This window comes from Thunnus maccoyii, chromosome 1 (genome assembly GCF_910596095.1).
Source record: "Thunnus maccoyii chromosome 1, fThuMac1.1, whole genome shotgun sequence".
NCBI classification, from domain to species: domain Eukaryota; kingdom Metazoa; phylum Chordata; class Actinopteri; order Scombriformes; family Scombridae; genus Thunnus; species Thunnus maccoyii.
The window spans coordinates 7,699,977-7,724,915 of NC_056533.1; the positions used below are offsets into that span (position 1 = coordinate 7,699,977).

Genomic DNA, 24,939 nt, shown 5'->3' on the forward strand with positions numbered 1-24,939 from the left:
GGATGTGGTGATTGGAAGACTGCGGAGAGAGTGAATTTTCAGAGACCAGCAAGATATGCTGGCCAATGATGATGAGTGGCTTATGAGCCATTTCCGGCTTCCATGAGCTGTCCTCTTGGATCTCTGCGCTGTATTGGGCCAGCGTTAAAGAGACGCACCCGCAGAAACCACGCTGTGGCAGTCCCACTTCAAGTCCTGACAATACTGGGATTTCTGGCAACCAGCACGTTCCAAAGGGAAATGGCTGACAGGTCAGGGATACCTCAGCCAACCTTTAGCCATGTTATGCCAGACGTGTTAGGAGGTATAATTGGTTTGTCCCATCTGCACATAAAGTTTCTTTCCACAGTGGGTGAACAAGCAAATAAAAAAGCGCAATTTGCAGCAATGTCCAGTTTCCCTAATGTAAATGGAGCTATTTACTGGACTCATGTTGCTATAAGGGTGCTGAGTGAGAATGGATTTGCTTTCATTAATAGAAAGCAGGCGACAGCAGATATGGACTCAAGCAGTGGCTGCTAACCCCTTTCCCCAACCCACAGACCACAGAGGAGAGGAACTGCAATGTGTGCCACAGCCAGGCAGGCGCTGTTGTGGAGCGCACCATTGGGCTTCTTAAGTGCAGATGGCGCTGCCTCGATGCCACAAACTGGCGGCAAACTGTCCTGCAAGCCAGAAAAGGTGTGCCAAATTTTAAGAGCGTGTGCTGTGCTACATAACATGGCACAGCTACGGAATGTGCCTGTACCCCCTAACATGGATGGTCATGTTGGCCCCAATCCCTATCCGCAGGCATTTGATGTGATGCATCTTTTGTAAGACCATAGGGTTTGGAAACAAAAACTTATTTTTTGAGTACTTCTTTAAGTGTACAGCTTATGAAGGGTGATGCACAGGGTGCAGTGGAGACGCTGGGTGCACACAGCTCCTAAGCTGCAGCAGCACTGGCCCTGCCGGAACACACAGCAACTAAAAGATACAGAAGTGTCTTGATTATTGTAAATAAAGTCAATTGTTTTTGTGAATAATGTCTCAATTGTTTTTATGCATAGGTAAACAAGACTAATGTCTGTAAACAAGACTTAAATGCATTAGGTCCACTCATTTCAAACAAAAGCATACAAATTACATACCTGGTTCATTTGGTGCGTGCACATCTGTGTCCCCCCTCTGCCTCTATCACTGCTCCACTCAGGAGGGATTTCCTGATTATTGCAGCACCTTTTTCCTTGGTTCAACCTCCCCAATAAGGACCTTGATTTCACACTGAGTGAAACTTCTTTTTTTTGGCCTTTCTGTCAGCATTTACCATATCTGTCATAATGTAGTTGGTATGAATGAATATTTATTTTGGGCGTTTCACTGACTATTTATGGGCAACTATGGGCGTTACAAAGGTGGGACAAGACGCTTTCTCACGTGTGCCAAATTTCGAATTGATTGTGATTTATAAAGGCAAACCAGTGTAGGACATGTGTGCACACTGTGCTATAAATCAGAATATTTTTGTGTGTAAGCACTTTCTGTGTTTCATTTCTATGCAACCTTGTGATGTGAATTCTGCGCAGAGTTTTATAAATGAGGCCCCTGAACTGTAGGGTCATTTTGGAACACACTGACAAATACATCTTATTTTCACATTTAGTTGTGAGGTCTGGTAGAGCTCTCATTATGTTATTTTGTGATGCAAGGACTAAAGCAGGTTTCATATTTTGCAAATACATGTAGTTTACTCCAAAGGGGATTTAATGAGTGAATTTGAAAAGTCACTAGCTGCTCTCTTTGACTGACAACACAAACTCATAATTTAAATGAGGTAAGATTATGTCAGTTCAAAAGATATTAATTTTAAATATCTATATTTATATATTAAAAATACAGTCTATTTGTGATGCTTTGATGGTATTTGTATAAATATGGGGTTTAGAAGCTATAGGATCTCGTTCTCAACAATTCTGTCTGGACTAAACTAACGAGAATTGAATCCAGTCTCAGATCCTCTTAAAATAAGCCAGCATCTGTGGTCTGCACATCTGAGGTCTTGCTCACTCACCATGCGATACCTGCTGAGCCCATCTCCAAGTTTCCTGACCACTTGCTCCTTCCATTCGCTTCCAGTCCGAGACTCCGCTGTGCCCTTTTTCAACCAGGTCAGCAGGACCTTGCCCCCCACAGCTGTTACTGCACCACACAACCCTCCATCAGTCTCCCTTCTTTCTCTCTATCACTGTCCCTCCCTGCCACCTGGGGGAACGATTCAATCACCTATGACCCAATCCATCTTTTAATGATGTTCGGACACTCCAAGGCCCACCTGCACCCTATAAAAGGCTCTTCTCACAGTTTGTATTCTCTCCTTGGCGCATCTTCACTAAAACTGCAGGATATGTGTGTGTGTGATGGACCAGATGCATGTGTGTGAATAGCCCCTACGGCTTTTCCCCATATTCCTTCTCATCTGAGACCTTGACCAGTTTTTGGTTTGTTTATGAGTGCATGTTGGGAGAGTCCGGAGGAGGTGAGCCATGTGCCAGGAAAACCATATGGCACTGCTGGGATACAGACACCTGCCGTTGGACTGGTGAGAGCGCTCTCAGAATCATTAGGAATTAAAGGAATTTAATGACTTCACAAACAATGCAAATTCATTTCCTAGGTGGTTTCTTTTACCCCCACATAGATAACTTACTCCTTTTGCAATGCAACCTGGTGTGCCCTTGCTATAACTCTGTGTGGGGTGGTGTGTGGGGGGTAAGAAGGTTCTGTGAGGAATTACAACAAGAAACAGAACGACTTAGTGTGAAACATAAATGTAATGTGATTCTGCCATTACAACACCTAATGGACCATTTTCTAAACCCCTCCCCTAAATACTCATTGTCCAATCATAACTGAACAACCATGGTATGGCAGGCCTGTCAAGCTTTCTCTTTATGTGGAAGTGTATGCATAAGACTGTAGTAAGAGCAATATTTAGTTTCGGTTTGGAGGATGGAGTCTTTTTTTTTTAGCCATTCCAAAAGCACAAAACCACAAAGGCAAAAGTGTAAATGACTGGATAAAACAGTTTGTTTATCTGTTTATCTGCTATAAGCAGCAATCATTAGTTTGTCCATCTAACTAGCTTAATACCTATAGTAGGGACAGTATTAGCAAAACAATCAATGCTTTCTTTTCTGTGGAAGAGATTGAAAACGTTTTTTTTCCTTCTTTTTTTTTTTAAACCTCTCTCAGGATAAACTGACCTATCTTACCCCTCCATAGCATATCACTGAGGCTCAAATAACCTCTGGGACCCCTGCTGTGTCATGAAACGAATTTATGACACCCAACTGCAGCACTCACAGATTCTTTCTATTGATTCATCCGAATCAAAAGAACCTCAGGAGGAACACAGACACAAAGGATTAACAAAACTTTCCCTGGAAAAAAGACTTTAGGTTTTAGATGTGATTAAACGTCCCATCAAGTCTGTAATGAGATTAAAACAATCCTGCTATTGTTTCTCTCTCCCTGCCGCTCCTTCTTCTTACACACACACACACACACACACACACACACACACACGGTTTCATCACTTCAGAGGACATTACACTGACTTACATTAATTTCCTGGGGACTTCCTTAACCTTAACCATAACCACTACTTGCCTATCCCTACCCTAGTGTTAACATAACCCTAAACTTACCTTAACTTAAACCCAAGTCTTCCCCCTAAAATGAATGATTTACGTTAAGGGGACTTGCTTTTTGTCCTCATAAGGGAGGCGAGTCCCCACAACATGACTGTGTAAACAGATTCATGTTCTCACAATGTGAGGAATACATGGTCCACCCACACACACACACACACACACATACACACACACACACACACACACACACACACACACACACACACACACACCTCTGTCTCTCTCTCCCTCACCTAGACAAGACATACCAGGCCGGTCATAAATTACAGACTCATTCCTGAGTTTGAATTAACCCTGATATTCCCTTTCTAGTCTGAAGTCTGAATTAATGTTAAGTATCTGTCCAGCTATTCAGAAATCCAGTTAATATTACTCCGCAAATGTTCATGTAAGATGTTTCAATTCTGATGTCTGTGCAATATAAAATGACTGAGTTCGCCATTCATAGACTAACTGCATTAAATTACTTTCAGACTTTCAGACAAAGGACCAGGGGCATTTCACAATTTTTAGTGCGAAGTATTGAACCTCCGCCCCAAAACACACCCCTGCCTGCCAAACAGACAAAAAGCTGGGATCATTGTCTTGCTCGCTTCTTCTTCTTTCCGGTCTCTGGAGACACACGTCACATCTTGGAGTTTTTCCTCCTGTTTATTTTCCATACTTTTTTTGGGCTGAATCCACAAAGAATGGATTGCGCCTGCTTATAGCACCATGAATTGTGCAGCATTTGCACCCGCAATCTTTCCAGTTTTAAGGTCCTATTCAGAAAAGATTATGTGCTAATGATATGCTGAGTGCAAACACTCAGCTGTAAAACAAAAAGTTTTGCAGCTGAGTGCAATTTGCCTTTGTTTTGCATCTGTTTGAGTGATCGGAGTGGTTTCCAGTGTTTCAGGCTTTTCTTCACATTTCAGCACACAGACTGGTCCATAATGAAAACTGAAGAGAACATAAAAACCAGGTCATACTGAGTGGTGGCGATGTACTGTTGGGCACTGTATTGAATGGTGTTCCTAATATTTTGTCCACTCCATTAACATACATGATGGGGGCAAAATATTAGGAACACTTTTCAATATAATGCACTCCAGTACACCACCACCACCCACTACGACCTCGATATGAAGTTATTATTATAACTAAGGTTCAGGAACAAGACCACGCCCCTCTCTCTCACTAAATTCAATTACCTGCACCTCAGTAATTAAATCACCTGTGCATACCTATATAGACGTGTCTAACCCCTTTCTCTTCTGTTCGTCTCAGTTCTCACAGCCCTCCCCCTCAAACCCAATTTTTCTCCTCTCTCCCCTCTAAATGAACACTGGCTGTCCCAGGTCCTTTCTGTGTGGAGTTTGCGTGTTCACGTGGGTTTCCGCCGGTTGCTCCGGTTTCCTCCCACCATCAAAGACCTGCTTGTTAGGGTTAATACTTCCACATAAGTAATTCTTCTTGTCCTGTTTTAAGAACCACAGGGGGATGACGGAGCCGAAAGCTCATTGAGACATGCCCGCCACCCTGAGTCTCGACCCCTTGGTTCCTAGATGCTCCAGCTTCATTGTGATTCCATTTGGTCCCCGGTCATCCCCATGCCATCAACTCCCTTCATCCCTCTCCTCAACCCCATCATCCCACCGCACACAACCCCGACCAACCCTAGGCTCCCATTCATCCCCCGGCAATCGACCCCCCTTCATCCCTCTCCTCAACTCCCAATCAGCCCACCATACACTATCCTCATCCAATCCTGAGCCCTCTTGACAATCCAAATAAAATTACTTTTTATACCATTCAAATAGCGTGGTCTTTGTTAGTGAAAATAATCATAAAGTAGAATTATCACCTTTCTGACAATGTCAACAAAAACTGACAATGAATAAACTTTGTAAAAGTAGAAGTTATGGCAGAGCTGTTGTATTAAATTGCATTAGATTGCACAGGTGCACCTAATAAAGTGGTCAGTGAGTGTATATATTCATGTTACTACCTCATTTATTTATTTGTTAACAACATTTAGCTATAAATAAATGTTCCATTTATCCAGCGAGAAGTTGCTGTGAATGTTTCTTTAAATCAGAGAACCAGAGGTCAATGTGTCCAGAGAACTTACAGCTTTGGTTTATGAGAGTGAGTAATTTGATTAATTTATTTTCTCCTGATTAATTTATTATCTATCTTGAGCTATCTTGAGCTATCTTGTTGTCTTGGCATTCATTGTTAGTGGAAAGAAGGAGCCATTTTAGCTGGTAATTGTTGTAGGGATAAGTCTACTCCAAATCGCATCCTTTTCCTTTTCCTTTTAGTATGTACTGCCACTGCCCCTACAAAATAAATACTATTGCATGCAGTATGAATACAACTGGGACATACTACTTTCTCATAACATTGCGCCTTGAACTTTGACCCTCTTGTTCATACATCTGTCACAGACCGTAGCACAACATTTGAATATTGTTGAAAAATGGTTGGCACTGCATTTCTTACCTTGGAGATACAACAACAGATCCTCTTGGTACAGTAGCCCAGAATGGACAAACCAAACACTGGCTCTACAGAGAGCCTTTCGCGTTTTTCACAAGTTTCATGGCCACTTTAAGTTCTCCTATATGCTTGATAGGGAAGGGTGAGGGGAGGGGGTATAAAGTTGGTTGAAATCTGCAACTTCACTGCTAGATGCCACTAAATCTTACACACAGGTCCTTTAATGGTGTACAGTCATCCCGAATGACTGGATCAGCAACAGAGGGAGTTGAGACTACAACATTTTCCTGGCTTGCCGAAGGGATAAGCACTGGTGGGGTGATGGATGGCTTGCTGCCCAATGCCGCATCCATCACCCCATACCATTTCCAGGAGGCTTCTGTTTCCTCCCCTCCCTCTGTGCTGACCCCCCTCTTTAGGACACTCCAGATCCTGCAAATTAGATAACAAGAAGTTAATGATACTAAAGCATAGTAAATAGCTAATCAAATGCAAACACAACACTCCTGTAACTGACCTTGTATTTCTGCTTCAGGTTGTCCCACATCTTTTTTACCCAGGTGGTTGCACTTTGCCCTTCTGCCCATTATCCACCACAAACTTCCTAAAGGGACAGGGAACCCAACATGACCAGCAATGATAAATGTTCCTTTTATCACATTTTGGCAGATAGACTTAAGCGTTACTCATTCAAAACATTTAACAGGAGCATTCCTCTTTCCTGTGAAGAGGTCTTACTTCTCAGTCCTCCACCTTATCAAGGTTTCAGTATATTCATCAAACTCTAACATTAAAAATAAAGGCAACACTTTAGATTACAGTGGGTTGTAATTTAAAGTGTTACTGTAGTGGTAGTTCCGCTTTTGTTAATATAATTACAGGGTAACTACAGGGTATGCAAGTTGTAATCTAAAGCATTGATAGGTCCCCCCTTGTTACACTTAGTTACAGGGTAAGTATAGGGCATGCTTGTAATCTGAAGTACTGACAGTTCCCCCCTATTACATTTAGGTACAGGGTAACTGCAGGGTATGTGGGCTGTAATCTTAAGTGTACATTGTACACCTTGTATCATATTAAAAACAAAATCTTACATCTTTAACTTCAAACCTTTATTTACCATACTTCTTATTTCAAACTTAACTTTTTCCATCTTCCTTTCCACTTCTCATGAAGATGACAGGGTTGAGGTTGAGACAAGGGTAAAGAATATGGTACACCTAGGCCATATGTTGAACCTATAACGAAAAACTGCGTCAGTCTCAACAGTAATTTATAGTCTGAGATATCTGGATTTCTGACAGCTATGATGTTCCCCACTTGGTGAGAAGTCATAAGAATCAAAATGTTGGCCACACAGCTGCAAAGCCATCATCGCTGGTATTCTAGATTTGAATAAATACAATATTAATGGTGCACGTAAGGCTATGCAAGAAATACAGCTAACTAAAATCAGCCACTTGTTTCTAATTTGTCAACAAACCATTACAAACATGTGGCACAATGATAATGGAAAAGTTGAGGTTAATTTCCAATTATCTGGTGGAACATGCTTGCAACAAATAAGGCATGAATTTAGAAGCATGGGCGATTTTCCCTTTTATTTGAAAAGTCATCACAAGTTAATGTAAGCTCCGGTGAAGAAGTGCTGAAAGTTTAACCAGTGCAGTAGCAGATTAGCTTAGTGTAGGTTGCTATGTGAATAAAATCACCTGAACATGTATCAGCTTCTTAAAGACACAAACCCACAAGCATTATACTGTATTACATTGAATATAATGGCATAGTAAATTCTATTAGAGCAATCATTAATGTTATCTTTTAAAAACTGCAGGGTAATGATTTGCTCTTTGCGTTAGCTAGGATATGAACGTTCAGCGGCTAACAAACTGTTATCAAGCTAACACTTCAACAGCACTTTTCATTTATTCGGTTAACATTACATTTGACATGAGCCACAAACCAGACAGCTCTCTGCCAGTAAATATATTCAGGTACCCACCATATGTTTGCTGTAAAGTAGGTTAGCAGGGAACAGATTGGGTGTGTTCCTTCATTTCACCAGCGTATGCCAGAATGGTGAGCAAGCGGAAAACCTTTTCCATTTCTTTATAGAAAGTCAGTCCCCTATTGTGATCTGATATGAATGAAGTGTACCCATTCAAATCGAAATGAACTTTGATGACACTGATGTGAAAAGTTATAGGTCACAACTTTAAAAAAAAGCATATTGTTTGTCCTATCCAAATCTGCCACTTATTTGATTTACACTTTGTAGTTTGCCTGTTTGTTGGGAATATGTTGATACTAAGGTCATTTTGAAATAAAATCACATCAGGTTTATTAAGTACTGCAGAAGTCATTACTCCATCTTCCCTGAAACATCCAGATTTTTGTTCAGTGTTATGATTATAGTGTAACCTGTATTAATAGAAAAGTTACCCAGTAGTTAAAAAATAACTATAGTATGTTATTTGTAAGTTCCCAAATTGTTACCCCCTTATCTCATAACTTCATATCTTGCTCCACTGTACCTACATATATGTATCAGTACGTACTGTACTGGCACACCATTAATAAAAAAAGACTACATGGTAACTCCAGAGTAATTCAACTGTACATTGTGGGCTGTAATCGAAAGCATTACTAAAATGAATTATGTTTTCCAGTGAGACAAGGCAGGAGATTACTGACTAGTACTTAACTAATTAGCTAATATTCCTTTATAGGCGCATGCATCATCAACAACCCTAATTTGTTGTGAGGTGAATTGGTATGTCATACAGGCTAGCTAGCAATATAGCTAGCTTATGTTTTGTTTTTTTGACAAATTTGTCATTACTTAGCTAGTCCAGTTAGGTGACATTGCCATCAAAGTTCTCCACAAAAGTATAGGTAACTTCAGTTAGATACTGAGGTAAAATTAAGCTGGCTACCTGGAACGTTTTCTAAGCTTTCTAGGCTGAGGTAATTTTCCTTAAAATATAGGGTGACACTTGCACTCATTTATCCACTTAGCTTCTTGCAGCAATAGTATATTAATGTATAAATTATACAAACGAGTTGCAAAAAATATGTAGTACTTACACTTCAGTGCACTGTCATCTGTAATTGTGGCTTCCGTCATTACACTGTCAATGTGCTGTCATCAGTATGTGCTCTCTTGGTGGCTCAGTTGATGTGTCTTCCACTATGCAGAGGATTGTGGGTCAGAATAGCCAGAAAAGCATGCTGCTTACATTAGCCATTTTTGGCATACTGCATTTGACATACTATGTACTGGGACATAATAATTCTTTTTCTTGCATACTAAACATTATGGGTATTGGAACGAACCCCTAGTATGGGGGTGTGCTGACTCCAAGTGTCTGGCCACAGCGTCTAAAAGGGTCAGACTTGCGTCCTCTACACTGTGTTTTGCCTTGTAGGCAAACTGGAGTGGATACAGTCTCTCTGCCACCATGCTGGAGAGGTGGTCACACACTACTCTCTCCAAACATTTTCACAGCACCAATGTCAGGGCAACTGGACTGTAGTCATTCAGGTCCTTAACATGTGTCATTTTTTAGGGATTGGGATTATGGTGGATTCCTTCCACTGGCATGGAACACAGCCTGAATCCGAAAGGCACTGAAACAGCTTGGTGAAGACCCCACTTAGCTGAGTGGAGCAGTCTTTGAGCACCCTGCCTCTGAGCCTGTCAAGGCCAGAGACTTTGTGTGGATTGACTCTGCTCAAAAGAGGTCACCAACTGTTCATCTATGGTGAGAGCTTGGTGGCATGGGCCGGGGCTTGGGAGGGTCCAATTGGTTGGTGTGTTGCAGCTGTTAAACAAGCTGAAGATGCTGTTAAGCTGCTCTGCAAAGTAGGTGGAGTCGGGGTATTCAATCACTGCAGGTTTGAGGGCTTTACCCATCATGATGTTTAACACCTGCTATGCCTCCTTTGCATTTCCAGATACTAGTTTCTGCTCCATCTTGTCATTGTAGTGGATCTCAGCCAACTTGGTCTTCCTTCTGAACTCTTTCTCCAATTCCTTCACCCTGGGCTTGTCTCCTGTAAAAAAAAAAAAAAAGCCTTTTTCTTTTGAACCAGGCAGATTTTTATGTCCTTGGTGACCCATTGTTTATTATTTGGATGAAGAGCTAATTGTTTGGCAGGAGTGATAGTGTCCTCACAGTATGAAGAGGTCATTACATCGGTTAGTAAATTAAGATCACCACCACAATCATTAAAAAACAAATCCCAGTCAGTCAATTCAAAATACCCTATTAGTGTTTCAGTGGCCTCTATTCCAAACTTGAATGTTTTTTTGTCATAGGTACACCTCTTTTCAGTTGTGATCTGTACTTTGCTATTAACAAAAATGATGTTGTGGTCAGATTGACCTAGAGGAGGGCAGGGTTTTGAGATAAATGCATTAGGAATGTTGCCATAATTCTATGTTCTGCATTCTGGTAGGAGTTGTTACTGCTCCAGATTGGGTAAATGTGTGGTGATGTTGCATCTGTTAAAATCCCCCAGTAGAAATACAGGTTGTTCGCTAGTCCAATTGACAACTCTGTTATAACTGTCCGCCATGTGCTCAGCAGCTAGTGTGAAATCAGGCCCGGGTACAAACACTAAAATGACAGTTATCTGGGGTGACAGTGAACTGTCAAGGTAGTGCAGTCTAAAGGACACAGTCATCAATTCGCAGTGCTTACACCACTCAGTCTCTCTCATCATGAAGTTTGTTGCCAACTTATTGCTGATATCCATACAGAGTCCTCTCCCAATCGACTTCCATGTTTTCCTTGCGTTTGTGTCAAAGCGTATGATGTTAAACCCATCCAGATGAAAATCTGCTACATCCTAAGAGAGAAATGTCTCTGTAAACAGAAAAGACTGGTTTGCTGGTAGTCTGGGTCGAACCTCATGAGTGAGGAAAGCTGCTCTAATAAGAGGGAGGTAGAGAAAGAAGAAGGAAGAGCATGAATTATCATCCAGTCATACTGAGATAGGTTAGCTCTATCCCAGTTCCACGTCACACATTCTTAGGTAGAGTGTCATGTTTACATGATGGTCAGTTAATCAGTTAAGTCAGGTACTGCATTAAAACAGTTTGTTCAAGGACATGTTTCCACGGAAATAAAATTGGGCAGGGTGACTTGGAGCACCAATGCTGCAAGAATCACCAGCATATTAAATTATATAAATCTATATGAGAATTTGCACATATACAGCTTGTATCAGTGAGGTTAGCCTTGCCACCAACCCCATGAAAATGTCGGGGAGCATATGGAGCAGGGACTAAATTCTTGTCCACCACTGCAAAAAACATGGGTTCTATTTCCTGTCGTGCTGACTCCATCTTTCAACAAAAACCATTGTCAGTGTTCGTGTGGGAAGCTGGTGAGGGATCAAACCCATGTTGCTAAGCGACCTGCACTGATTGGTTGAGGAAGCTTTCCTACTGGCGAAACTCCATACTAGAAGGTGAAATTTGGGAGAGGGGTGAAAAAAAATTCTGTCAAAAAATTGTCTTACCTCTAACTAAGCTGCTGCGTTATAATTTCATCCTGTGTATGGAGTAATATCAGGCGATTGTAAGCAGTTTCAATGGTACGACACAGATGGGGAAAGTTTCCAATGATGGACTTTCTCCTCTTCAATGCAGTTGCCTTTACTGTGTAAATGACAAGTGTATTGATTAGCTAGTAAGCCTTGAGAGAACGGTGACTTGCCTACAAATCTGTGGTTTTGAGCAGTGCTACAAAAGGAATATTTATAATGTACTGACAAGATGTTTGTATTTAAATAGCAAATGGAATTTTTAGCTGGGCAAATTCTTAATAATTGTCTTGTAACAACAAAATGATACATGTATTTTTAATTTTAGCCTGGACCTTTATATTTTGTTTTGGCGTGACATCTCAAGGATTTTTTAAAAATCTTTTGATATTTCCTTTGTATAGTGCAATTTATATGATTTTCTACCTTGTTTTCCAGGCTTTAACTTTGATGGACAGAATCTGTCTTATCCTTTGACTGGGGGTGGTTATTTGGCTTCTATTGACATTTAGGTCAAGCAGTGAGACTTTTAGAGATGCTCTGATTTCCAGAAATGCTTGAACAGTATTCTGTAGTTCAGATTGATGCCCATACAAAATTAGAGGGGTGCCGGAAAATCATTGATCCGAGTCTGCTTGTAGATTACTGTTGTTTCCCTGGTTGCATGTTGTTTTTCTCCAATGTGGGCATCATGTTTATGCATGTCTCACATATGGCTTCAGCAGCCAGATGTGTCAGATGACTTTACACTTAATAGATGTGGGTGAGGCTTGGTAACATCAGTAAATGTACCAGTAAGGCTTTACCGCTGGCATTGTACTCTTGTTACAGTTGCTCCAGTGGTCCAAACCTGCTTGACAAAGGAAAGAACAGGGTTGTTACTGTACTTGTGCTGGAATATGTGTTACAGAGATTTGCATTTAGTGTACAGTGAGTGTGTGCAGAGGGAGAAACAGAGAGAGAAAGGAGGCAGGTTGTTGAGAGACAGAAGGGGAGTCAGTATTTTGATTAAACATTCATGAAGGCAGAGGAGGAGCCACTTACTGTCAGGTGTTAATTAAATAAAGGTCAGCCACTCAAATTTTGTTTATTGAAACAAGTTGTTTCCTAAACCACTGTACAGGAGTCTGCCCTTGTGTGAGTACACAGGATAACAGCTAAAGAATGTAAGTTGAAAATGATGAAATTGCCTCTAGTGAAGTTAGACAGAATACCTTAAAGAAATAGTTCAGTATTTTGGGAAATACAACAATTTTCTTTCTTACTGAGAGCTACATGAGAAGATCAATACCAGTCTTGTAACTGTCCTGTCTGATGAATAAGGCTACAGGTGGTTCACATAGCTTAGCATAAATGGGGAAACAACTAGCCTAACAAAAGGTCATGGGGGGTAAATGGACTGCATTTTTTTCTAGTGCTTTTCTAGTCTACTGACCGCTCAAAGCACTTTACAACACATGCACCCACATTCACACATTCATGGCAGCTTTTACAATGTTTCTGGACTGGAGGAGCTGGGAATCGAACCACCAACCATCTCGTAAGCAGACGACCTGCTCTACCTCTTGAGCCACTGCCATCCCAACAAAAAAGGTTAAGTTTTTACAGTTACAGTACGGATTAAACAAACAAGATATAACAAGTTAATTAGTGAACTTTTGTTTCCTTTGGGCAGATACAGGCTAGCTTTTTTTCCCTGTTTTAAGTCTTTGTGCTAAGCTAAGTTAGCCAGCTGCTGACCTTGGCTTCATATTTATAGACATTACAGATTAAAGTGGTATCAACCTCCTCATCTAATTCTTGCCAAGAAAGTGAATATATTGCCTAAAATGTCAATCTATATCTTGAAAGTGCTCTAGCTAAATAGGCTTCATATAGGCTAGATCACTATCTGCTAAATGTATGCATGGAGGATTAAGCTAGCTAAAAGTATTTCAAAGTATTACATTCTCTTCCCTTATATGCTACTTCTGTTACAGAGCTGAACTTAAAGAATGAATCAATCAAAGTCACTGTTGCACTAATATATAGCAAGCTACACTATTGTGTATGTGTGTGTGATAAAGGATTTCTTCACTGAAACCCATTTGCAAAATAGTTGTACTACTATGCATAATAATTATGTATTATGCAATAATTTAGTCTGGCTGAAGCACATCATTAAATAAATGAATTAAAATGTATTACACTGAGTAAATAATAGTACGTGAATAATATGTTATATATTAGTGAGCTACTAAAGCTCCTAGTTGCAATATTTCACTTCCCATTTATCATAGGACTAGAAGTGGTAAATTTTGTATTTGTTGTCATCTCTGAACACATAAATAGTTAACAGAAACTTATTTGGAGTGATCAGCTATTCCCTATTTTGTGAATGAAGGCCAGGAGCTGATGCAGCATTGCCTCTCCTATTATAAGTGCTCTTTTTTTGAGTGTATCGAACTGATTCTTGATTAACAATTGTAATCAATCCCAGGCTTTTACCACCTCAAGTCCACTCAGTAGAAGCCAATCTAGAAGACTGAATATTTTTGAGCACATTCACCACATGCTGCCCGCTATCACAAACCCACGGCACTTAGTACCAATCACATGAAGGGTCATGAATGGCGAATAGTGACAATCAGCAAATGGACCCAGACTGAACCAACTAAAGAATGAACACGCTTTGAATCTTTCACCTCTTATGCTTTTGATTTTCCTCTTAAATTACCCCTTAAGTTTCTTGAACTCAAAAGAAGAAATAAAAAAAAATATATATATATATATATATTTTTTTTCCTCACTTTATGACAATATCACATCCTGTATGTGCTTGTTCCTACCAAACGTTCAAACCTATCACTTTATGTACATTTCTCCGTAATTCAGCCTGACATATTTCATATATTTTAACTTAAATCTTCGAGAAGGTTGGTGTGTGTCACAACATGACTTTGTTAAAATAGACACACCAGTAGGTCGGGTCGAATTTAACAGAGCAGGGTACCAGTAACTGACTTGATATCTCTTATTTAAATCACAGGCGAGGATTTGCAGCTTCAAAGCATTTCATCCCTCAACTGATGTGACAGGTGGCACTTTTGGGCTCGCAATAAATCAAAAGGCAAACAGCACAGTAAGCTAATTATTCCTGGGTTTTAGGGATTGTATGCTCAGAGCTGCAGACCTACATACAGTCTTCCTGCATGCTCAAATATTTGCTTAGCGATCATGTTTGTTTGGATGTGTGGCCATTGATTTGCTGTGCAAACAAATTCCATGAGCAAGACCAAAATAGCACGTTCCACTTCACTGGCTGATTCACATTAAAGGAGGGGCTGAGGAAGAAGTGTTGACAGAAAATAACACCATATCTCAAAAGCCCAACAATGGTTACGGTGCTGAGGTAATGTTAAGCGTTAGGTCTCACTGGGCATGCAGAGAGGAGGGGCTACTTCACTGTAATAGCACCACTGATTAATATGGTAATGTGCTGTGTTCAGTGGCAGAGAGGTAGCTGTATTCATGGCCAGATTAACCCTTGAGGTGGCCCTGAGGCAAAAATGAGCTGTGGGCCCCTGTTGACCCTCCGTTCTTGCCAATCTGTGCACTGTGTATGCACCCAGACACCTCCAAGTGGTCATCAAGTACAGTACACACATCAGACTACACATAGAAGCTTAATTCTATTTTTGCCTAAAGCCCCAGAACCAACCAGTAATCTTATGCTGGAATTCTACCTGGTCCCAGGTCTGCTGTATGTCAATTAGTTTTTGGTAATTTAATTGAATCTATTTAGAAAACTTTGTCATTTGTAATAATTTTTTGTTTGTTTGTTTGTTTTAGTTAATATTTAAGCCCCATAGCAACTAAGACTGGGCCTAGAGGTGAGGAAATAATACAGAATCATTCAAGTTGAAATTTTGCTGCACTGGTACATGTTCCCAAACAAAAACATTGCAATTAATTAAATCAAAAACCACAATGAATGGTGTGGTGTTAGATGTCCGCTTTGACCGGTCAGTAATCTATCCTTAGTTGTATTCTAATACTCTCTGGAGTTGTCAGATAAAGTATTCTGTCCCTCTTGCTATTTAATTTGGAGGGGGGTGGGGGTGGGGTGGCTTCTGTCCTTCCTCTTGTAATATATAGATCGTTATTTATTTATGCAAAAAACACTCAACCCTAAACAATTGTCCCTCTACCATCTTCATTGTTTAATCTGAATGCAAATGCAGCCTATTTGACCATAAATGTGGACAAATGTGGGAAAATTTGTAGCTGAGGCCTGCTGACTGCCTCAGCAACCGCTATGCATACCAATTATGTTCTGGAAGAAGTCTCTGTCCCACAATCCCTCTCTCTCTCTCTCTCTCTCTCTCTCTCTCTCTCTCTCTCTTTCTCTCTTTCTCTCCCACTCTTTGTGTCTCTGTCTCTCACTCCACCCTTCTTGTCTTTGGTTTTGCAGTAGCTGTCGCATCGCTCTTAACATTGCACTCACATTTTTCTGAGGCATCACCAAGAGGGAAAGGTTGAAAATCACGTTAATAGTAACTGCAGGGCTGGGACAAAAGGCAAGGGGGGTATATTTATTCATTTATTTTATAGCTTATTAAGATTGGGTCTCAAGGACTTGCCAACATTTTCTTCACCCGCAGGCTCATGCACGCAATGTATGCCCTTGGCAGAAACCATGTCTGTGTTACAGTACAGTGTGTAACAGAACATGATACATTGACAAGCTATTTCATGAGACAATCAATTTCAACCTATGATACTGTGCTTTATACCACATGAGACGTTTGATAATACTAGCATGCATGACTTATTATATACTTCATTATGCACATGCAATCAGTACAAAACATCTATGCAGCTAATAAAATATAACATTTCAAACGGCAGCCTCTTAGAAATTGTACCTTTAGGCATGACAATAATGTTAATGAGCACCTGTTCAGCGTATATCTGTACCTTCTCATTTTGTTGTTAGCAGATTTAAATGATTAATTGAATTTCTCCACATGTTGAAGCAGTGCACATGAGGCAATAAGAGCAACATTTGGCATCTTAAGAGTTTGAAGGCTGTTGTCTCATTTATAGCCTTTCCAAAATCAAAAACACAAGAGAAAAGCGTGCCTGGCTCACTAGCTTAGTAACCTTCCTTAGCATTTACTAAATCATTCCTATTTTGTCAGGTTATAGACCTGCTCCAGGATGCTACTCTATATCAGAGTGTAGGTTAATGCTTTTGTCCTGCTCTTTTTTGGATTTGGGGGAGTTTATACTCCAGCAACCAGCCAAACTTGTTATCTGGGATAGCATTAAAAATTGGTTTGTCCTTGAAACATCATGTAATTAAAATGATAAAGCACAAATTGCTCTGTTTTACTCCAAGTATGTAAACTAATCAGCCAAACAAAGAATCAAGTCTGATCTTACATTTTTCCTGATAATACAATCAATACTGACAAGCTCTGTACTGCATGCTATTTCTGTATTTACATGTCATCTGAAGGGCTCTTTAACTCAAAAGGTGAGAGAGTGACATGAGAGTGAGTAACTATGGTTACGGGGACGCTCTGTGTCTCTGTCGCTCTGATACTTTCTTGGGCTTCCCAACAGGCAAACAGGTTTTTAGGTAACCTACTACTATTTTAGGCGACATAATGTTTTTATAAATATAATTTAAAATATGAAATAGCAGTTCTTCTGATAATCATTCCCTGTCCTGATCCACCCAATTATATACTGTTCTTGACGCATTTTAGGTTTTCATAGCACCTTCAATCTGACTAGACTAGACTCTAGAGTAGTGCAGATGGCTATTTCTCGACTTAATCCAAGAGGTTAGGTAGTGTGGAAATGCAGGAAATTTGTTTTAAATTACAATTTTTTGGAAAATTGAAGTAAAATATGTTTAATAATCTGCAGTGTATATCGAAAATGCTACACAATAAACACACATTAGCAAAAACAAAAAGTCTTATGAAAAAGGTGTTGGTTCATAAGGGCAGAGAGAGGTCGAGTGGGTCAACTGACCACAAATAATGCTCATTTTATTAAGAGCAAAAATAAGAAAAAATAAGTACTACCACCTCCAGGGAACAAATCTCACTCCAAACTGAAGTCCAAACTTGGCAGCCCTGATTATACCACCACTGTGATTCCACATATGCCATGCAAGAACATAATGCTTGATAGGCGTAGCATCAGGTTTGAGGGGGGTTGGATTTAGCCAAATGTCAGTTGCAGATGAAAGAGTAGCTGTCTTTACTTTTTGCACCCATAAAGCACCAAAATGACATATGCAGTAAGTACTATTTGGAAGTATTTCCTAACTGGGCATCATTCTAAATAAATGAATTTAAGATCCACATCAGTTGGAGCAAATACAGACAATAATCCCCCGATGTTCAACATCAGAGAAAACTGCCTTTACAGCTCACCTTTATGTAGTCCTCAGAGCTAAAAATGTGAAGCTATTTGACTTTCTCTCACTTCAATGAACAAACACTTGTTTGATGGGAGGGATCAAGTGCGCCTTGTGGGTAGAATCATCTCTTCAGCATCCCTATGAGATCTGAATGTTTGGCTTATGGAAGAAGCACTAGGAATGCACAGTTGTACTGTTCAAAAGTGCTTTTGACTTTGACTGTTTAGCTTTTGTACATGTCAGGCTCCTTGTTGGCATGTGTGTCTGGATAAGTCCCCAGAGTGAATTATCGCACCTCACTTGTCTTAAGATGTGATGTGTGAAAATAAGTCAAGGCCAGCTAATTGATTTAGTTCATGTCTCTGGGGTTTCTTTATTAGAGTGCTTTTAATAATTTTATTTAGTGTCTGAGATGACAAGTAAATGTTATCCTTTATTTTCTAGTTTAAGAAGCACTGATGATGAAAAAATAGACTTTATGGTTACACTGAGGTACAGTGGTATTCTTGTTCACAATAGATAGAGATGAGACCATTACAGGTGTTTCATAAAATCATTACTGTGGCAAGGAAACGGAGCAGATCCTTGCCACATATGTCCAGTAATTTTGAGGGTTTTTTTTCCCAGCAGCACAGTGTCAGAGTCAGGGCTCAGGTGGTACAGAGAGGTGCAATTCAACTAGACAATTACCGCAAAAACCTGACCAATGCTCTGTGGGCCTGTAAATGAATTTCCTCTATTATTTCACTCCTGGCAAGAATTTTTAATAACTGCAACTCAGGCTTTTTTTTTTGTTATCAAGGAATAGATTAGTTAAATGTCATGCAAAACGTAAATTAATTAATAAACAGCAGCTCTGGATATTATGCTCTTTGTATTAATCAGTTTTGCTGTGTTTAATGTGGTGCCCCATACAACTACCAGGCTCTGATTTCTTGTTTGGCCCTCTAAGCAGGGGAGGCATGTGATTGGCACAGTTTATTTTTTTACTGAGAGAAGTACGGTTGCACAAGAATGAATGACACAGTTATAATGGAATTGCGTTCACAAATATTCCAAGGTCTGAGTCAAATCTCTAACAATCACATGGAGTTAACACTGCACCTCGGCTATGTTGTAATATTATGAAGATGACAATTAAAGTTGCCATATGAACTTTAGAGACTGTCCTTTCAAGAAAAACTACACAACATGTCATGATATCAGTCACACAAAAACACCATATAGTTATGTTTGAGTGACAGATGCCATTTAGCGGCCGTAGTAATTATGACCTGGAGCAGTGGTGCAGTTCAGATGACATCTATATAAGTTGACAATTTTCCTCATTCAGAGGAGGTGGTGGGTTGGTTAATCCAACAGTGGACTTTGCCGCAGGAGAATACTGTTTGTTTCCTCTTTCCAACCGTGAGTCAGAACAGTCTTTTTAAAAATTGTAACTATGATCATCCTTTAACCCCCTAACCAACGCATTCTGTTGTTTAATTTGGAGGAGGATTTGTTGGAACATTACTTTTTATCCTCAGTGTGGTTATGTTGAATGACTTAGCTCCATACCATAAAATAACAGTATGTAACAGTGTACCTATTCTGATTGATAGTAGGTGATAAGAGACAGAGAGCAGGGCAGGAAACTGGATCCAAATCAACCTACCATGGAGCCCCTTTAAGGTCTCTTTAACTCCCTGGACCCCGCATTCCCTTTGCATCGTTTCATATGCTGAAATAATGGAGGTACTGAAACTGGGTTTTATCAGAGGAACATTCTTCTAAGATAGGGCCTCAAGATCAGATCATAAAGCAGGATCTACCTTAAGGCTCTTATTATGTCAGTTGATATTGTGCTTTAGTGGTGCCGACTCCCAAACAAGTTTTAAATTAAATTAGCACAACCAACAGACACATGGTAAGTGTGGAGTCCAGAGGGTCCTGGGTTAATTTTTACTTTTTACCCAATTGGTAATCCAGCCTTGTGGGGGAGACACATGAGAGCAAGAGGAGAGGTAAGACACGTGGCTGACAAGTTGAAGAAAGTTTGAGTAGCTGTAGTAAAACACTGTGGTTCTCTGTCACACATTTTTCTTGCTAATTTGGGTTTATTAGGTTTCATATTACTGCATATGTGGGTGTTTGAAAGTATTAAAGTCCATGATTTACTCAATTTGTAGCCAGGCTAGCGGCAATAGGGATGCTAATTTCCCATAGTGAGGAGTGTGTGTTTGAAGACAATACTGGATTCAAGGTCAGGTAGACCCCGCGGTGACCAGGTGGGCTGCGTGGGTCCTCTGATTAAAACTTATGTTGAACCACTCAAAACCACCAATAACAAATTATACTTTTTCTTAAGAATGTTAATTTAATTTTATGTGAAAGACGTATTTGCAAGTGAATACATCTAAATTTAGGGTGTGTATTTAAATTTGACTACTAACTGGTACCAGGGACAGAGAGAGCATCACACCTGTACTGGCATCCGTGCATTGGCTAGCAGTCAAATATAAGACTGAGTTTAAGGTTCTTTTATTTGTTTTTAAAGCTTTACATGACCTGGCGCCCCAGTACATCTCTGAGCTCCTCTGCCCCCTTTCCAACCCCAGATCTCTCAGATTCTCAGACCAGCTGTTGGCTGGGGTAAGGGAGATCACGCGCTTGCCGTAGCCGCCCCAAAACTTTGGCAAAGTTTACCTTTTGCAATTAAGTATTCCCCCACTGTAGACACTTTTACGGCTAACCTTAAGGCTCACATGTTTTCTTGTGCCTTTGAGTTTATTTGTGTATGCATATGGGATAGTATTGTTATGACATCTCTACTCCTTTTTTGCTGTTACCTTGTTATATGGTTTTAATTTACTTTTGTTATTTTATTGGACAGCACTTTGGTCAACTCTGGTTGTTTTTAAATGTGCTTTATAGATAAATTTGATTTGATTTGATTTTTTTTTTTAATTTCTGATAGTATTTTACCTGTTTTAAAGGGCAAATACCCTGACTTCTGAGCCCATCACTCTAGTCTTCAGTTCATGGTGTCCTCAGACACAGAGAAGGAAGCTACACCACATTTTAACTGTATCCAAACACTAAGTGAGCGTGACATCTTAAGCCCGTCAGGAATACAGTATTACATTCAGAAAGCATCAGAATTTCTGCAGCCTCTAAGGTCACTCACTATTCTGTTCAGTATCACTTTCTACACAATCAATAGACCAAAAAGTTCAGAGTGCACAGAGAAACAAAAGAAACCAAAACCAAGAGCTTTACTCAAATCTATACAGCAAACACTCTCACAAGAGGGACTCAGAAAGACACAGACAAATCTGTCCCACTGCAATACATTCGGAGACATGGAAATGTAAAATGCCACGGGGGAAGTTGTCCTTCTCTTCCCCGACACAGACTCATCATTATGAAATAATGGAATTCTTGTGTACTGTTATTGTTTAGGGTTCTTTCAAATGCGACAGCGACTGTACTGTAATTAGAGCGTAAAGCTCGTAGGTCTGAACAATGTGAGTGATGTTTTCATGAGTTCTTTTGTAGCTCTTCATCTCCCTTAACTTTACCCCATCTATCAGAGCTTAAGAATTAATCAATGTATTTATAATGGCCTTCAAGCCCTGTGGCATCTCTCACGGCTATGCAACCAAATAGGATGCAAAGCTGTGATCCTCAAAGAATTTCCATCACAGGAATAATGCGGTCCCAGGGCACTGCTGCAAACGCTTGCCCCAAGCATTAGGCACAGATAATTTAAACACATAAGCAGGTTCTTAGCGCACCTTAATCAATGCCAACGGTGTCTTTTAGTTGGGAGGGAGGGGAAGGCAATAAAGAGATAACACTGGTATAACCTGGGGACTTGCTGCAGAAGAAATATGGAGCGCTGAAGCCCTCTGGGTAATGAGAAACAAAACTCCTGACAAAGACTTCTCCTCCCGGAGTTTCTGCACCACAGCAAAGTCACATAATGAGCAAGATCACACCGCATACATTCGATGAATTCTTATGAGTACAGGAGCAGCTTACCAGAGTGCCGTTTGACACAAAAATAAACAGTGCAATAAAGTTAACATGAGCATTCTCCAAATCAGTGTGCGGCACATGATGTTTGAAAATAGCTATTTCGGAGCAGACATGTCAGTGCAAATATTGGCAATCCTTTCAAAATCCCATTGCACTGAAATGTTTTATGATATTGTCAAAAATAAAAGACATAAAAGGTCAAACAAAGCAGACAAGTGAAATTCCATATTACAGTGTGTAATAAAATAGGCCAACAAGCATAATTCAAAGACCCTATTTTTAAAAAAAGTGGAATTCTTCAATGTAGCACTTCCTGCTGTAACCAGGCATCCACATCAACAGCCCCTTCCCCCATCTCCCATGAAACTGATATATGAAACCATTTCCCCAAAACCAAACATGCCCGAAAACATTATTAGTGCCATTTCCTCTTCCGTATTAAAGCAGATCGGAGAGAGCCTTTCCCGGTGATGAAGTGCCTTCCTCTTTAGGTCTCTCTCACATCACAGAGGAAATGTGTGAGATTTATCAGTGTTGGCCCTCTCAGGAGCTTTCTCTGTGGCAGAGGAGCTCTTGGAGGATGCTGTTGTGCTGCTCTTTCTCAGGGAGCAGGTGTACTTTTGCCACAAAGGGGCTTTGAATTATATCTTTGATAGCATTGTCAAAAACACAAAATGAGAGATGGATAACTAGAAAACAGCAGAGGTGTGTGTGTGTGTGTGTGTGTGTATAAATAGCATGCAGAAAGCTGCACCTACAGCTAAAAACACAACAAAAGATGTATCGATATTAAACTCATGGCTCCATCCATGCGCAGCTTGTTTTGAAAATTACCTAATTTAAAGGCTTTTTGGTATTATTCATTCATTATACATGTTTTTGCCTCACAGCTCGTTCTCCCTTGACCTTTGTGAGTCTTCTGTTTGTAATGCTGCCCTTGCATGTACTAGACCAATCTGTGCACCTTTTTCTGTGCCTTAATGATGACCATGAGGTCATAGCCTTTACCCACTGCAAGTAATTAGGCTAGCAGGCAATTATATAGGGACCTGTGCACTTATAGGACAACAGACAGAACTTTAGTTTGAGCTACAGAGGCTTTGCAGTTGCAACACAGATGTCCTAGCAACCACTTAATCTAGAGAAGGTGGTGGGTCCATTCAGGAAAGTTAGAGGTAATAGTAAGCAGATAAGGCAGGTGTGTTCCAGAATCGATTACTGTGACACAAGCAACCATCTGTTATCTTTCTGAGCCCCTACTCTACTCCAATTCAATTCAGTTTGAGCAGCAGCAGCAGTCTTTGGATTTTCAAATTCGCTAACTTTACAAACAATCAGCCAATTTATGATGCATCTACCAGCCAATCACCAAATATGATCAGATACCGTAAGTTGGCTAGTAATTAGTTCATCCATCCCAGGGTTTCAGGGTCACAAGGGGCTTCAATCTGTCCCAGCATGCAGTGAGCAAGAGGCAGGCCTGGACAGATCTCCAGTCTATTACAGGACTAACACACATACCGACAGAAAAACACATTTACACTCCAGTTCACACCTAAAGGCAATTTAGAGTTTCCAATTCACCTAACTGGCATGTCTTTGGACAATGGAAAGGAACTGGACTGCAACTCACATAAAAAGAGCTGTGAGGCAACCACTGAACTACCATACAGCCCTATTTGGTACACCTGTTTCGGATGTTATCAGCCCATTAAATGGCAGTTGTTATCAATTGTTTTAACTACCATGATAATGCTTCAGATAGGGCAGACTGCACCTACTGGTAGCTGCATCAACCCAGTGGAATAGGACTGTAATATGCCGCTACGTTACATTACACTACGCACTATGCTATTACAAAATAATTATGTTTTATAGTGTGACAACACTGTGGTTAAAGATCTGGTTAGGTTTAGGCACAGAAATCATTTGCATAAGGTTAGGAAACAGATCATGGTTTGGGTTAAAATGATCACTTGAAACGAGGTTAAACGTGGCAACCGTTGGTAATGAATGCAGTAAAATGCGGTACAAAGTCCCGGCATTATGGTAAAAATGTTGAAATTGAAATGGGAAGCAAGCAGTGGTCTCAAACAGTTGTCTATTGCTGCTTTTGCAACTTTTTTGACATCTAACTAACTATATAGCCATCCACCCAAACACGCCTCCTCCTCCTAAAGGCATGGATGCGGCGCAACACATCTGCTGCATCAGAGCAAGTCCATTCTAATTAACTGAATCTGCTACAGTGACCATTGATGTCGCGCTCACCCGTGTGGGCATCATGCTGCTCATCTCTATTTTTACACGGCTGGTCTATTTTTTTTTTCTCTATGCACGGCTACACAGTCCTCCAACAGGTAAAAACTACATAGAACTGTGTAAAAAAACAACTACAGTCTTTGTGTAGGAAGTGGGAGCTTTAACTTACCCATTTTCCTAAGTATCCTTAGTGAAATCTCCTAAGAAAACCATCATGCACTGTGCGGCCAGATCTCCCGCTCTCCATAGAAAATGAATAGGATCCATCGCCTTGACATCCATCAACGGATCCAGTGTGTCTGCACTTTAAGAAGGTGAGCTTATATTGACGTCATATGAACTACATCACTTCTCCGGGTCATAAATACTACTACTATATGGTGTCTGTAACTCAAAGGTGACCTCCAGCTTACCAATAGATTATAACAGCCTACTGAGCCAATTAGGAGGAAGAGTAGGGCCATACTACTTTAAATCTATGGGTCCCAATGACAACTAATAATG

At 40.3% G+C, this 24,939-nt stretch overlaps 1 long non-coding RNA gene across 1 annotated transcript; it reads right to left on the reverse strand.

Moving 5' to 3' along the window:
• Positions 1-5,709: 5,709 nt before the first annotated feature.
• LOC121899473 lies at positions 5,710-11,097 on the reverse strand. The gene is made up of 5 exons (XR_006096713.1): positions 10,886-11,097; positions 9,267-10,235; positions 7,324-7,417; positions 6,697-6,783; positions 5,710-6,611 (listed from the first exon to the last, which is right to left on the reverse strand). It is a non-coding gene; the product is annotated as an uncharacterized LOC121899473 (long non-coding RNA).
• Positions 11,098-24,939: the final 13,842 nt, after the last annotated feature.